Genomic DNA, 13,790 nt, shown 5'->3' with positions numbered 1-13,790 from the left:
ATATAAAGCGGGAATAGCAACTCCAATTCTGACAAGACTTAAATGTACCTAGAGGTATAGGTAAGAAAATAATCAACTTTTTTGTATAATCAAATAAACAAATTTATTATACCAAAAAGTTGATTATTTAAAAGCCTTTAATACTAATTATTATTTAGAGGTTCTAAAACTAGGGGTTTAAGCGGGGTACTTCCGATTAATATCTATTTCAATAGAAGAAGATTTAAGCCCTAACATTACCGGACGTTAATAGGCCTAAAGTAATACAAGAAGATAAAGTTGTTATTCCCATTCTACATTTTCTACGGATAGACAACCACGCAATCAGGGCCGTGCTTAGAGGTCTCGCGGCCCCGGGCGAAATGCATGGGCGAAACTGACGACGTGAGTGTAGCGGCCCTCCGGTATATACATCCCTATGGTAAAATTTTAGAGGCCCTGGGCGACTGCTCGGCTCACCCCCCCCCCCCTAAGCACGGCCCTGCACGCAATCCGGCAAGATATGTCGTAAATTTGTATTAAATTTAATGTTTAATTAAAGTTAAGTTGTTGCGATACATGAAATTAGCCTTGAACCAGACAACACTGTCAGAGCTAAGGTTTACCATAACCAGCTCAACATAATTAAAATAACGAGTTAACTAGAACAAATAAAAGCTCAATCTTTATCAGAAGTTTATTGGCGCGTTTTCTACAGTTCCAGAATAACTTAGATTGAGAACTTAAAAGTTCCACGGTTGGTCTGTTACGATAAAACCCGTAAGAAAATAATCAACTTTTTTGTATAATCAAATAAACAAATTTATTATACCAAAAAGTTGATTATTTAAAAGCCTTTAATACTAATTATTATTTAGAGGTTCTAAAACTAGGGGTTTAAGCGGGGTACTTCCGATTAATATCTATTTCAATAGAAGAAGATTTAAGCCCTAACATTACCGGACGTTAATAGGCCTAAAGTAATACAAGAAGATAAAGTTGTTATTCCCATTCTACATTTTCTACGGATAGACAACCACGCAATCAGGGCCGTGCTTAGAGGTCTCGCGGCCCCGGGCGAAATGCATGGGCGAAATGCATGGGCGAAACTGACGACGTGAGTGTAGCGGCCCTCCGGTATATACATCCCTATGGTAAAATTTTAGAGGCCCTGGGCGACTGCTCGGCTCACCCCCCCCCCCCCCTAAGCACGGCCCTGCACGCAATCCGGCAAGATATGTCGTAAATTTGTATTAAATTTAATGTTTAATTAAAGTTAAGTTGTTGCGATACATGAAATTAGCCTTGAACCAGACAACACTGTCAGAGCTAAGGTTTACCATAACCAGCTCAACATAATTAAAATAACGAGTTAACTAGAACAAATAAAAGCTCAATCTTTATCAGAAGTTTATTGGCGCGTTTTCTACAGTTCCAGAATAACTTAGATTGAGAACTTAAAAGTTCCACGGTTGGTCTGTTACGATAAAACCCGTTCTATTCAGTATCGGAACCACACTTTTCATTCTGTAAATTTATAAGTGGACACGGATAGCCTAGTGGTCTGTAACTCATCTTCCTCATAAACTCCCGTATTCCCGTAAAGGCACCAGAGGGACGGTTGAACTTAGCACATATTTTTTGATGTTTTAATTATTTACCTAAAACAAGACGTAGCGTATCGCTTATAACGAAACCCGTCCATCAAAAGCGTCTTAGTACCGAAGGGACGAATAGACATTAATACCGAAACCCATAAGACCCTTTCGTGGTTTCTCAATATTTTGAAAATGTTTTAGGAAATACCCGCTATAACATTTTTCTTCTTGAAAGTTTTTTTCTTCCTTTTTTTACGTAAGACGCCAAGCTCATATACTTGACATTTGACCCTTTTCTTAAAACCTTTTGAAGGGGGAGGGAGCGAGAAAGACCCCTTTCGATGTAGTCTGCGGCAGCTTGCTTCGAACTTTCTGATTTTCTTCGCTTAGGAATGTTATTTCTGTTTTACTCTTTCGAGATGGGGAAATCGCTTTTTGCTTAACTTCTTGGAAAATGCCAAATTCCCGCGTCGATATTACTAGGGCTTCTTGCTAGCTGAATATATAGCTATAATACGAAACACGGTGCCTCGCTTTTTTTAGTGTTTTTCCTAAAATTAACGGTTATTTCTTCCGTATTTCGATTTCTCGGGCGATATTGGAAAATAATCGGCATTTTTCAAATTCTGACCCAGTACTAGATTTTAGAAAAATTCTCTTACTGGGGTTTTTTTCGTGGAAGGTTACTTGACTGTAGTAGTGTAGTATTTGTGCCAGTTTGTTATTTTCTTTGTACTGATTTGAACCGCCATAAGGAGTAATAAATTTTTTATTAATATTAAAGTTAATGTTAAGTGTAGATAATGATGTTAGTAAGTATTGACCCCAATTTCATTAAAACCTAGTAACTTAAAATTAAAACAGTCTTGTTACAAATATTTTTTTGGTAAAGTGCACCTAGAATTACGAAGTTACGTATTAAAATGTATCTTGATTACAATTTTCATAACCTATTAAAAAAATTATCAAAACTTAATTTTTCTTTAAAATAAATTTGAAAAACCAACTAATTTTTAATTATCTTATTAAACATTATCAACTAATTTTCAATTATCTTTTTAAACATTATCAACTAATTTTTAATAATCTTTTTAAACATTATCAACTAATTTTTAATAATCTTTTTAAACATTATCAACTAATTTTTAATAATCTTTTTAAACATTATCAATCTTTTTAAACATTATCAACTCATTTTTAATCATCTTTTTAAAATAATATTTTTAAACATTATCAACTCAATTTTTTATAATCTTTTTAAACATTATCAACTCATTTTTAATAATCAATAAAAAATATTCAAAAAAATACTTCTCTTTAAACTATTAAAAACCAACACTTATTTTAGCAGCGAATGAGGTTATGATAAATATATTCGCGATTATTTTTATTTTAGTTTCGGGGCTTTAACTGTCACACTTACGATAATTTTTCGTTACTTACAAATGGCGCTTTATATGTCAAAATTAAAATTAACATTTCAACCATTTTTTTAACTTCTCTCAATTTAAATCACACTTATTAGAACGTGTCACGAAATCCGTCTAAAAATGAAATGAAGTAAATCGCTGTTATGAGAAACAGAATCAATTATAAAGAGAAAACTTACGGGACACGTCGACATAATAACCGGGGGCAAATTTTCGCAAAATTATTTCTGCCGGGATTCTAGAAGCGATATCTGGGTACAGGGGCCCACAAAAACGCGCGAACCCTTTGAAACAACCCGACAACTTATAACCACCGCGTGATTTTTTGAAAAGTGGTAATTTCAATTTTTTTTCTCGATCTCCCTTCGCCCTTAGGAGGGACGGAGAGCTATTAGTTGTAGCTGTGTTTTTTTAAATTGCTTTATCACTAAATCTTCAAGCATCGTCCTCCGTGTGATCCAGTTATAATAACTTAAACGGTTTCGAAAATTAATAATAAGTCTCGCGTTCGGGCGCGCTCTGATCCGGGTAGCAATTTTACGCGCGTTTAATTTCAACCCTCGCTGGCTAGAAAATTACCGCGTTTTGAGGTAAATTTTTATTAATATAAGTTATGACTCCCTAATTAAAGGGACTAGCGTCGGTATTTTTTAATTCGATTTAAATTCGGGTAATTTTAGTGTTTAATTCTATTAAGCGTACCGTACGACTTTGGAGGTCCCTACTTAATACTTAATGTAACACGCGTTTCACAATTAATTGGGAGTAATTGTGTATATCATGCGAACCAATATGATTGTTCCTACGGAAGCAATTTTTTATCCAGTGTGTATGTCGACATTTATTTGAAAACAACCATCTTATTTGTTATCATAAGTCATATAACTAGGATAAGTATGACAATCCCCTAAACGATTTTCGACGAGAAACTGAAAATTACGTCTTATTATAAGTCTATAACTTTTTATCACTTGTTTTGTTGACGCGAATGCCACCACTAGATCAAAAATGTTATCATAAGTCTATATAGCTCTATACCCTAAGTATGTCATTTAATAGAAGTAACTACTGATATCTAGCTGTGAAGTGAAGAAGAATAAATGCTTAAATAAAACCTGTTCAATGATTCGCCTAGAAGTAGTAATTTAACATACTTGTTAAAGCGAGCACTGCTTAATATAATAATAATACAAATAATAATAATAATAATCAGCTAGGCTAATACCCAAGGCACCACCTTAGGCCCAAGTCATCTAACGACTTTTGAAGCCATTAATTCAGGTGGCCGGGTTACAATGCGTAGGAGGGTGGTGGCGAGCCCTGCATGCCACGGGAGCCAACAGCTCCCTATACACTAACTATTACCGTTAACCTCGACAGGTTTTTGATTTCGATCTAGAAAGGCTCGTTCAATTTCGCACGCGCCTCTTGAAAGAAAAAATGCGCGCGCTATCGACTTTAGCCTTACAAATAAAACTAAAATATGATTATTTTATTCAGTGACTCGCGCTTGCGCTTAAGAAAAAAAAAGAAAAAAGAGAAATTGAAGTGCCTATTGACGTCATTTCGAAAACGATAACCGCCTCTAGCGATAAAAATACGCAACTTAAGCCACGAATTATCACGTCGTTGCTGTACGCCTATCTGCAGGAGCTCACTAATGGCGAGTCTGAATTCGATCAAAAATTATAAGTCATTATAGAAATTCTGCTCAGTAAACACTTAACAATTGGAAATATTTGTATACTTTAATTATTTATATTTTAAATACATTACACTTATGACATTATGGTACTAAAGTAAGAGATTTTGTACTTATATCATAGAAAAGACAAAATGAGTTAACATGAGCAAGCAACCACCCAACTCGGAGGCCTACTCGCTCTTACAGGTAAGTCAATTTTCCCCAAATTTATTTTTAAGGACTGCCTAATGGTAATAAGTCGTATTAGGGTCTTGATCCCAACCCCCCCCCCCCCTCGTGGCAATTTATTTTTCTATTAACCCCTGGAAAACAAGATTCCGCGTCATAAACCTTATCTTCATAGACGAAACACTATATTTTAGCTATTGAGGATAAACTAGTACCAGGGTCGTATTTATGTATGCTTAGTGAGAATGGCTATGACGAACCTTATGCATTGTGGTCTATTTACGCACGAGCAGGGGGGAACGAAATACGTCCACCGTCGTGTGCTTCAATTCGAAGACGTCAGTTTTAGAGAACAAATGAGATAATCTGTACACCGAGATCGTGCATTTAGCACTGTTAAAGGTACATATTTTCAAGAGTTCGCGAGTTCCATTTAGCACTTGCAAAGGTAAGGCAGTGTACACCGAGTTCGCAGAGTGTCTTACCCCTCGCAAATGAGATACATGGCTGATTGGATTTTTAGAGTGGAAGGTGGATTGGGAACAACGCAAGGAAGTAGTAGGAAAGCTTGTAGAAGCTAGTCGGTGTAGTCTAAGCGCACCCTACCAAACAAGAGTGGTTATACTCCCTTTAAACATAGTGCCATCTAGGAGCAACAAACGCAAGGAGAACGCGACTAGCCTTTAAACACGCTAAGGCAGTGTTGCGTACAAATTTCATTGGACCAGCCTTTACCCTAAAAGTTTTACGGGCGGGGGGGAAGACAATTTCCGAATTTTCCCCTTCCGACGGCAGCAGGCGCTAAAGCGTCTAACCAATGAAAAATGTACTCAAGAAAATCCACAACTTTTGACGGATTGCGTTCTCCTTGTTTGGGGTGCTGTGTTTGTTGCTCATAGGTGCCAGTTAGAATTGTAAGTCGGAAAATTTACTGACGCCTTTTTTCGGGAAAATTACCGAGGTCTTTTTTCTGAAAACCTTTCCGTATTTTTCCGAAAAACAGTAAACAAATGTTTTAATACCATGATTAGCTTAGTATTGTTCGCAAATTTAAATTTCACGGCATTTTCGCCTCATTTTGTCGAATCCAAAAGTAATACTAAACCTCTAGACCCCTAAACAAGGAATATATGTTTATAATTTTTTATTTATCCAATTTAGATAATATTTTCCGCAATTCGTAATATTTTCCTCATTTAATTTTTCCGGAAAATTAACCACTCTAGTTCCAGTTTTCACTAGGCCTTGGTCTCATACCAAAACTAGAAGGGCTAATCACTTCCTAAAAATCTGAACACCGATTAAAAACAGATTGAACTGAGTACAGCCTTTGGTAATGCTAAATCTATAATCAGTTGCGTCATCAATTTAGTACAGTCAAAGCTACAAGTTGGTACATCGATTACGGAAAATAATCAGCAAAAACTAGCTGTCGAAGGAGATTTATCACCCATCGTCACCTTGAAATTACGCGCAGCGCCAAATTCGCTCGTGGCGTATGTGTGAACTTCGCAATGAACGTTTATTAGGCCTTTAAAATACTAGAGAAGTTTTCATTCGGCTATTTTTGTTTTTTCAATATCCGACTGACAGACACAGAGAGAACTTTCAACAGCACCCCGTTTTCGTTTAAAAAAAGTAGGCTTATTACTCATATTTCTTCCTTTCTTTTGCTAAATGAAATGTAAAAGGTTTTTCTGGCGGATAGGGACTAAAAATGTTTGAACGAGGCTAAAGACTCCGGTGATGTATGGTGACTTTTACTCTTACGAGAATTTGGGGACGTGCATTTTTGTAGGGAGCCTCTTTTCTTTACCTTTCGTTTACCTTGTTTGAATTAAGGGTTACCCGACGATTCGCTTTAAAGTCGACCGCCGCACACTTTACCCTCTCTACTACATCCAACGGAAGTGTCAAATCAACGCTTTCATTTCCAGGTCTTTTCCTTTTTTTACAAAACCCACTTAAATTTATTCAAAGCTTTTTTTTGCTTCACTAGAAGGTAGGAGCTTTTTGCAAAATGAAGATTAAACGAATAGTTATTAGGAAGCTTAAAGTTTTTGCTATTATTTTAATCCGTTTAAGGTTTTAGTTCGACGCGTTGAAGATAGATGGCGCCATTTGTTCCGTTAAGAAAATGTTTTTCCATGGACCAATAATACACGGGAGCTCTTGCTTAATAATACTAGAAATAGGGTTAATTTTAGTATATTTCCTATCACTGCGGTCGAATTCTATCAACTTCACGTAGCGATAATGGAATGAAATCTTAAAGCGCTTCTAGACTTGACAAGAAGGTACAACAGTCAGCGAAACAACCTTAAGATACTTCGTCCATGGTTTTTCACCAAAAAAACACAAATTTATGATATTTTACATTGAAATCCGGCTAAAAATAACGCGCGTTATCTGTAATTTAAAGGTATTTTTCTCGTGGATTTGTTTACAAATTTTACGAATTTTTCTTAATCAAATCTATTAAATTTTATTTCGTATCTGATAAGGGCGTTGTATTTACCAGAGAATGTAAAATGAATGGGATTTTTTTGGGAACAAATTTATTGACGAAATGTACTTCTAAAGTGTCTACGCGTTTATGGCGCTTTCGGATAAGAAAAAAGATATAACGCCGCGTACTTCGGTACCAGGTTTCGCGTAAAAAAAAACCAGAATTCCACTTAGCTATCTGGCAACCACCCTTTTTACCTAGCTTCGGAAATAGAAATGTTTGTCTCGCGAAATCTTATCGTGGCGTGGACTTATCCCCGCTATAATTCACACTCTGTTACGAAGGCAGGCGCTCCGTATTTTCGCCACGAAGGCACGCCAGGGGGGGGCTGTTGCGACCAGGTACACCGTTTCGCGTCTGTCTCTACGGGTACTTGGCTTTTTACGTAACTAACCGACGGGGTTACCACGGTATCTCGCTTCGAAACTAGACTATTCAGCGCGGACCGTGATAAAGAGCCCGGGACGTTTTCTCTGCCAATTGTTAAGACTTTGTCTAGTTTTCATTGGGCCTCCGTCAATGTCTTCGTTTACTCGCCGAAATTGAGTAAACAAAGTGTACTTTTAGGCGGCCCGTTCGCGTTTCACGTCGATTTTAAGCCGGATTTACCTTTTCATTTTCAACTAATTCGCTTTGATTAAATATGGCTTGTACGGAATCGCTTCTAGTCGATTCTAAGCCTTTATAATAGTTTATAAGGACAAGTTATAATTGGTTATAGCCCTTCTTATTAGCTTATGAGAACACGTTTTTAATCGAGGTATCCGATATTCGTAAAAATCTAGAGAAAAACGATTTTCGAAATCTTGAAATCAACTTGAAAATCCCAAAATCTGGGCGAAAATCTCGAAATCAGCCAAAAAAAAACAGAAATCAACACGAAAGTTATTATCGGAAATCCCAAAATCAGTTTCTGATTTCTGAAATCGCTTAAAATCCCGTACGCAAAATTTGCAAATCTAATCGATTCTAAGCCTCTTTATTAGCTTATAAGAACACGTTTCTAATTAATTCTAAGCCTCGTTAATAGCTTAAAAGGCTAGCTTTCCGTTCCGGAAACACAGGGTTGGAAAAATTCCGCAATCTGATTGGTCGGATCTGCAATCACGAGGTTCGGAAGAGGATGAGCTACCGTATTTTCACCTCGAATTGAGAATAATTTGATAACTTTATCGCCGATTTAAACCGCCATAAATATGTAATGTTTAAAAAAACAAGCTAGCTAAGACCTCTATAAAACGTTACACCTTACCCGAGTAAAGTGCGAACGCGTTTTAGCCAAGACCATAAAAACTTGTTGGCTCGTATGTATGTTTTACTACTTTTTACGTATTATTACATCCGCTGATTCAGTGAGGAAGTGCCCATTACTGACTTTGGTTGCTATTTTCTCTAGAAAGCGGCACTCCTATAACAGATATTCTCCCCCCGAAAAATTCAGGAGTGTCTCTCCTTAGCGCGTCATATAGATTTGGGTCCTTTTTTCTCTAAATTTGCCTCTAAAAAAGTGGAAAAAAAAACATTAAAAAAAACCGCCGGTGGCGCCCACACGCGGCTACTACCCGAAGCTAGAAATTTGTCGGTATACGCGTTTGACGTACAATGTCCGATTTCTATTACCAAGAATGCATTTCTCTTTAGAGGGAATGTGCCACGACAACTATAGCCTCCGCTTTCATGATTTCCGGAAAATACTATCCACCTACACGGAGAGAAAGTCCACAGTGTCTCCCCCTACCGTGAAAAATGGGGAAAGATTACGCTAGGGAATGTGGAGGGGCGTGGCTTTCCTTTTGGGAATCACGAGACGAACAGGGTTACTGTCGCGTATTCTCCCTTAACTTGATTATATTCTTGTTACTATTTATTTATATTGGGATTCGGATTCGTGTTACCTGATACTAGCGTTGGAAGGCAACGGCCATTGGGAATCTATTATGTTCGCCGCGAAGGAAGACTCGGGTGAGATGGTCCGTCTTATCTTGAACGGGGAACTTTGTAAAGATACTTTGTATGTTTTTATATATTTTATATCAAACGACCAAAATGATGGGTACAATACCCGTAATTTGAAAAGGAGTACAAAACAGGTACAGCTGGAACCCCCGAAATTAAGTTATCAGGAAGGTACACGACAATTACCATAGGGCGGGGACGTCTTCAACAAATCCTATTCGTAGAAGCCGTTTCTTTTTTCGTTCTGTATCTATTATTACTTCTGCTAATAAGGTGCCGGGGGGTCGCCCCTAAAGGTTCACTTTCGATTTGAGACTTGCAAATGCGAGTCGATAAAAATTGCAATTCACAAATTGCTTACAAGGAATCAACATTTAGATCAAAGCCATTAGCGGTTCGATTTTAATGCTTTCATCTAAACTAGATGGCGCCAATTTAAACATTTAGCCGAGAAAGTAATTTATTATGAAAAAATACTCGTAAAATATATTTAATCGATGATTTATGTAAAGCATTCAATTAATATTTTTCACAATTTTTTGGATAATAAAACCCTCTACGTTTGATACTGCTGGCGCCATCTGTTGAGACTTGGTGTATTTAATAATCGACCTCTAATGGCGTTACCCCTGTGAAAGCTTCCAACTCCCTTGTAAATCTATATACTTCGTATCATTATCAAAGATTATTATACCTTTTGGATACTGTTTATGAAACATGGTTTAATAAATTAAATTTTATTTTCCACATATTTGAAATTAAAAGGTTAAACCCAGTTTTTAAGCATCATCTTACACAAGTATCAGACAGAAAGTTAACTTTGGTATCAGAGGCGTAATGTAAAAATTGTATATTTTCTGAAGAAATGACCCCCACTTCGAAAAGCAAATAAAGACATTTCAAAAATTGTTAGTAATTTGCGAACCGGGAAATAGGGGGGGGGGGGGGGGGTGATAGGTCGAATTACACATTCATGACTGCCGCTAATCACTCAAATTTGTTTTGCTCTTTTACGCGGAATAATTGACTAGGTACTTAAAACGAGGGACATGGCAAGGAGATGGTACAAATGATTTTCCCTCCCATGATTATAGCTTGTAATCACAGTTGCATATTTATTCTACGTAGGGCTTAATGTTAATTACCATAACTATAGTACCCCTCAATTTTTTTGGCTGTATATTAAGACCACCTATGAATCAGTGTTTTTTTTTCGTTAAAAAACCGTATATAATAAGGATTTTTTGGGTAAAATGGTTCTATTAGGGCCAACGTAGATTATTGTAATTTATTCCGTACCACCACTAGGTGGCATTCTTAATGATTAATATTAATCCGTACTGTATATATGGCCTTCGTTTACGTTTGAATTATAGTACCCGTAAAAACTGCATTTTTTCATAGCAAAAGGCATCTCTTATGGTTGAGTACTCTATCGGGGTGCTCTGCGGGAAATAGAGAGGTTAAGCCAGAGCCCGAAAACGTGTAAGGATAACTTTACCTCTACACGCCTTCAAGTTTTCTAGCTTTTTCTTAACCCGTCTAATATTTTGTCTTCAATACCGAGTAAGGTTATTTGAATTTAACCTCGTACTATCAGAAGTATATAAAATGTTTCTTGCGAAGGACGTATCCATCTAGGGTAATAATAATTAAACAAGTCCTCCAAAATACGTACTCACGACTTAAAATATACCGCCTTCTAATGTTAAATTTAAAAATTGCACTGGTTATTTATATACCATGTAATTTCAGACAATCAGTAGACGTATTTGACCAGTTTTTATTTGCAGAAAGCCATTCTGAAAAGTCAGAAGCAAAAGGTAATAGATAAATCTAATAGGGAGATATTGTTATACACGTCTGGCACTAGATGTCGCTAATTTTGGTGTTCTTCAAAAATAGTGGTAACGTTTCGCCCCGTGTAGATCATATTTGCCCAGACGTCGGGTAAACAATAACCCCCCCCCCGCCCCGTGAAAAAACGCCTAATAATCTTTGCATATATATTATCTAACACTATCTGTAAAATATTTAAACCGGTCTTTTTTCACGGTTATTCGAGAAATTTGAGCCATGTATACATTTACCATAAATAACATAACAAATAAGTATGACAATGATAAAAAAATATATAATCGAACTAAATTTAAGATCTTTTGCCTATTGAGCGGTTAAGATTGAATTCAGCACAGAGCCCCCTAGTGTCTAAATATGCTAATGGCGAAATATAATACTACCAAGGAGGATAATATACTACTCAGTCTAGAGTTGTAACTCTACAAATTTTTCAGGAACATTTTCCGTATTTTCCCGAAAAATATAAAAAAAAGGGTTTTAATTCCACCATTAGCCTAATATTGCTCGAAAATTAAAATTTCTCATCATTTTCGCCTCAATTTTTCGAATCCAAAAAAAAATTAAACTTCTAGACTAGTTTAGAGTTTCAATTTTTTACTTTCCGATTTCCGTATTTTTCCGGAAAATTAACAAATCTAGTTGCAAGTCCAAATCGGAGCTGGACTGTCAGTGTCGAAAGAAGGTTCGGTACGATATTTAAAAACACAGCGAAGTGACATACTTATTTTTCTTACGTTACTTATGTATATATAGATAAAGGTACGCATGTATATATGAAGGTATTTATGTAGGTATGTATGAAGGTATGATTTGGGCCTAAGGTGGTGCCTAGCTGATTATTTGAAAGAGTTCGTTTTTGGTCACCAGGGTTCGCTCTTTTCGTGGCGTAAGCCGATAATCCCCTTCGAAATCGGCTTCCCCGTCTGTTTCTTCCATTATTGTGGACTTAAACGCGTAGAGCGGTCTTGGCGAGCGCTCGGAGTAGAAAAGGCATAATAGGGAAGCGCGTTAAAACCCTCTCAAATCCTTTATTCTCCCCTTTTTGTGTCAAACTGTGTCGGCGACTCAAAAGAGACAGAAAGAAAAAGTTCAAAGGGATTATTTAGTGTCGAAAAGTACCGAGCTCTTCCAACCTCTACTCTCCGCGATCTATCCGTTCGTAGCGGATGTTTAACGTTACTCCGCCTCCGTATAGCGCCGCGCTAATGTTCGAGTCGAGTCGATACGGTAAACGTCTGGTTGTAACTCGTTGAAGGGTATATTCTCCATTCTTTTGGCCTAAATCAGATCTACTTCTATCGTGTCGTTCCGCGTTTTAAATCTCCGTTAATAATTTATGGGATGGAGAAACTTGCGGCGGGAATAGAACTGTATTTTGAGGAAGGAGAAAAGCGATCGCGGCGACCCCGAGTGAGAAGGAAGACAACTAAAAATATACCTCTTATTTAGGGGGCAGAGATCGGTTTTGGTTTTTTTCCCGGTTGGACCACCCTGCAGTCACCTGAAACTTTAAACAACTCAATTTTCCAAATTTATTCTGTAGGTGAGACTCGCGCTTGTTTGCAAGTTGTAAATTGTCAAATTGACGGCGTGGGTGGCGTTTTCGGCTTCAATTTCTTAACTTTAAGCGGAGTCTTTGAACTAAACAAACTTTATTCAAACTCTCCTTTACGTTGAACAACATAGTCGGATATCACTAAAATTAGAAATTCCTCGTTGTAATCTAATCAGGACCAAGCGTTGACTAAATGAGGGATTTCGTCCTTGAAAATCAAGATCTCGACCTTCAAAACTTATTTCTCGATATTTTATTAAAATCTTATAAAACTAAATAATATAAATAAGCCATTTTTGACCTTGAAAATGGTGATCTCGACCTTTAAAACGTTTTCTCGAAAATATATTAAAATCTTATAATAAAAAATAAGGGAATTTTAACCTTGAAAATGGTGATCTCGACTTAAATACGATTTCGAGACAACCGTTTCGAAAATCGTATATTTAAAATACAGTGCGATTTCGACCTCCAAAATGGAAATCTCGACCTTCAACAAGTTTTCTCAAAAAATAATAAAATCATATAATAATAAATAATAAATAAACAAGGCTACCTCGAAATTTCTCGAAAATAGGTTAAAAACGTTAACTAAAAATAGCTAATATAAACAGGGCGATTTCGACTTTCAAAATGGAGATCTCGACCTTCAACACGTTTTCTCAAAAAATAATAAATCATATAATAATAAATAAACAATGCTATCTCGAAATTTCTCGAAAATAGGTTAAAATCTTATACTAAAAATAACTAATATTAACAGGGCGATTTTGACCTTCAAAATGGAGATCTCGGCCTTCAACACGTTTTCTCGAAAATAAATTAAAATCTTAAAATAAAAATAACCTATAAACAAGATTATCTCGAAATTTCTCGAAAATGGGTTAAAATCTTATACTAAAAATAACTAATATTAACAGGGCGATTTCGACCTTCAAATGGAAATATTGCGCATTCCTGATATAGGCGAAACAGCTCTAAAATGAATATATTTGTGGAATAAAAAGCTCTATTCTTTACGGTTATTTGT

General features: G+C 36.4%; 1 protein-coding gene across 2 annotated transcripts in view; it reads right to left on the bottom strand.

Moving 5' to 3' along the window:
- Positions 1-13,790, bottom strand: part of LOC149948624 (fibroblast growth factor 8b-like) — a 68,373-nt gene that overhangs the window by 3,876 nt on the left and 50,707 nt on the right. The window lies entirely within an intron of this gene.

This window comes from Leiobunum rupestre, chromosome 4, assembly GCF_980474605.1.
Source record: "Leiobunum rupestre chromosome 4, qqLeiRupe1.1.hap1, whole genome shotgun sequence".
Classification (NCBI taxonomy): domain Eukaryota; kingdom Metazoa; phylum Arthropoda; class Arachnida; order Opiliones; family Sclerosomatidae; genus Leiobunum; species Leiobunum rupestre.
Note: the sequence above shows the minus strand (reverse complement) of the source record. Positions and strands in the feature narration are given on the sequence as shown.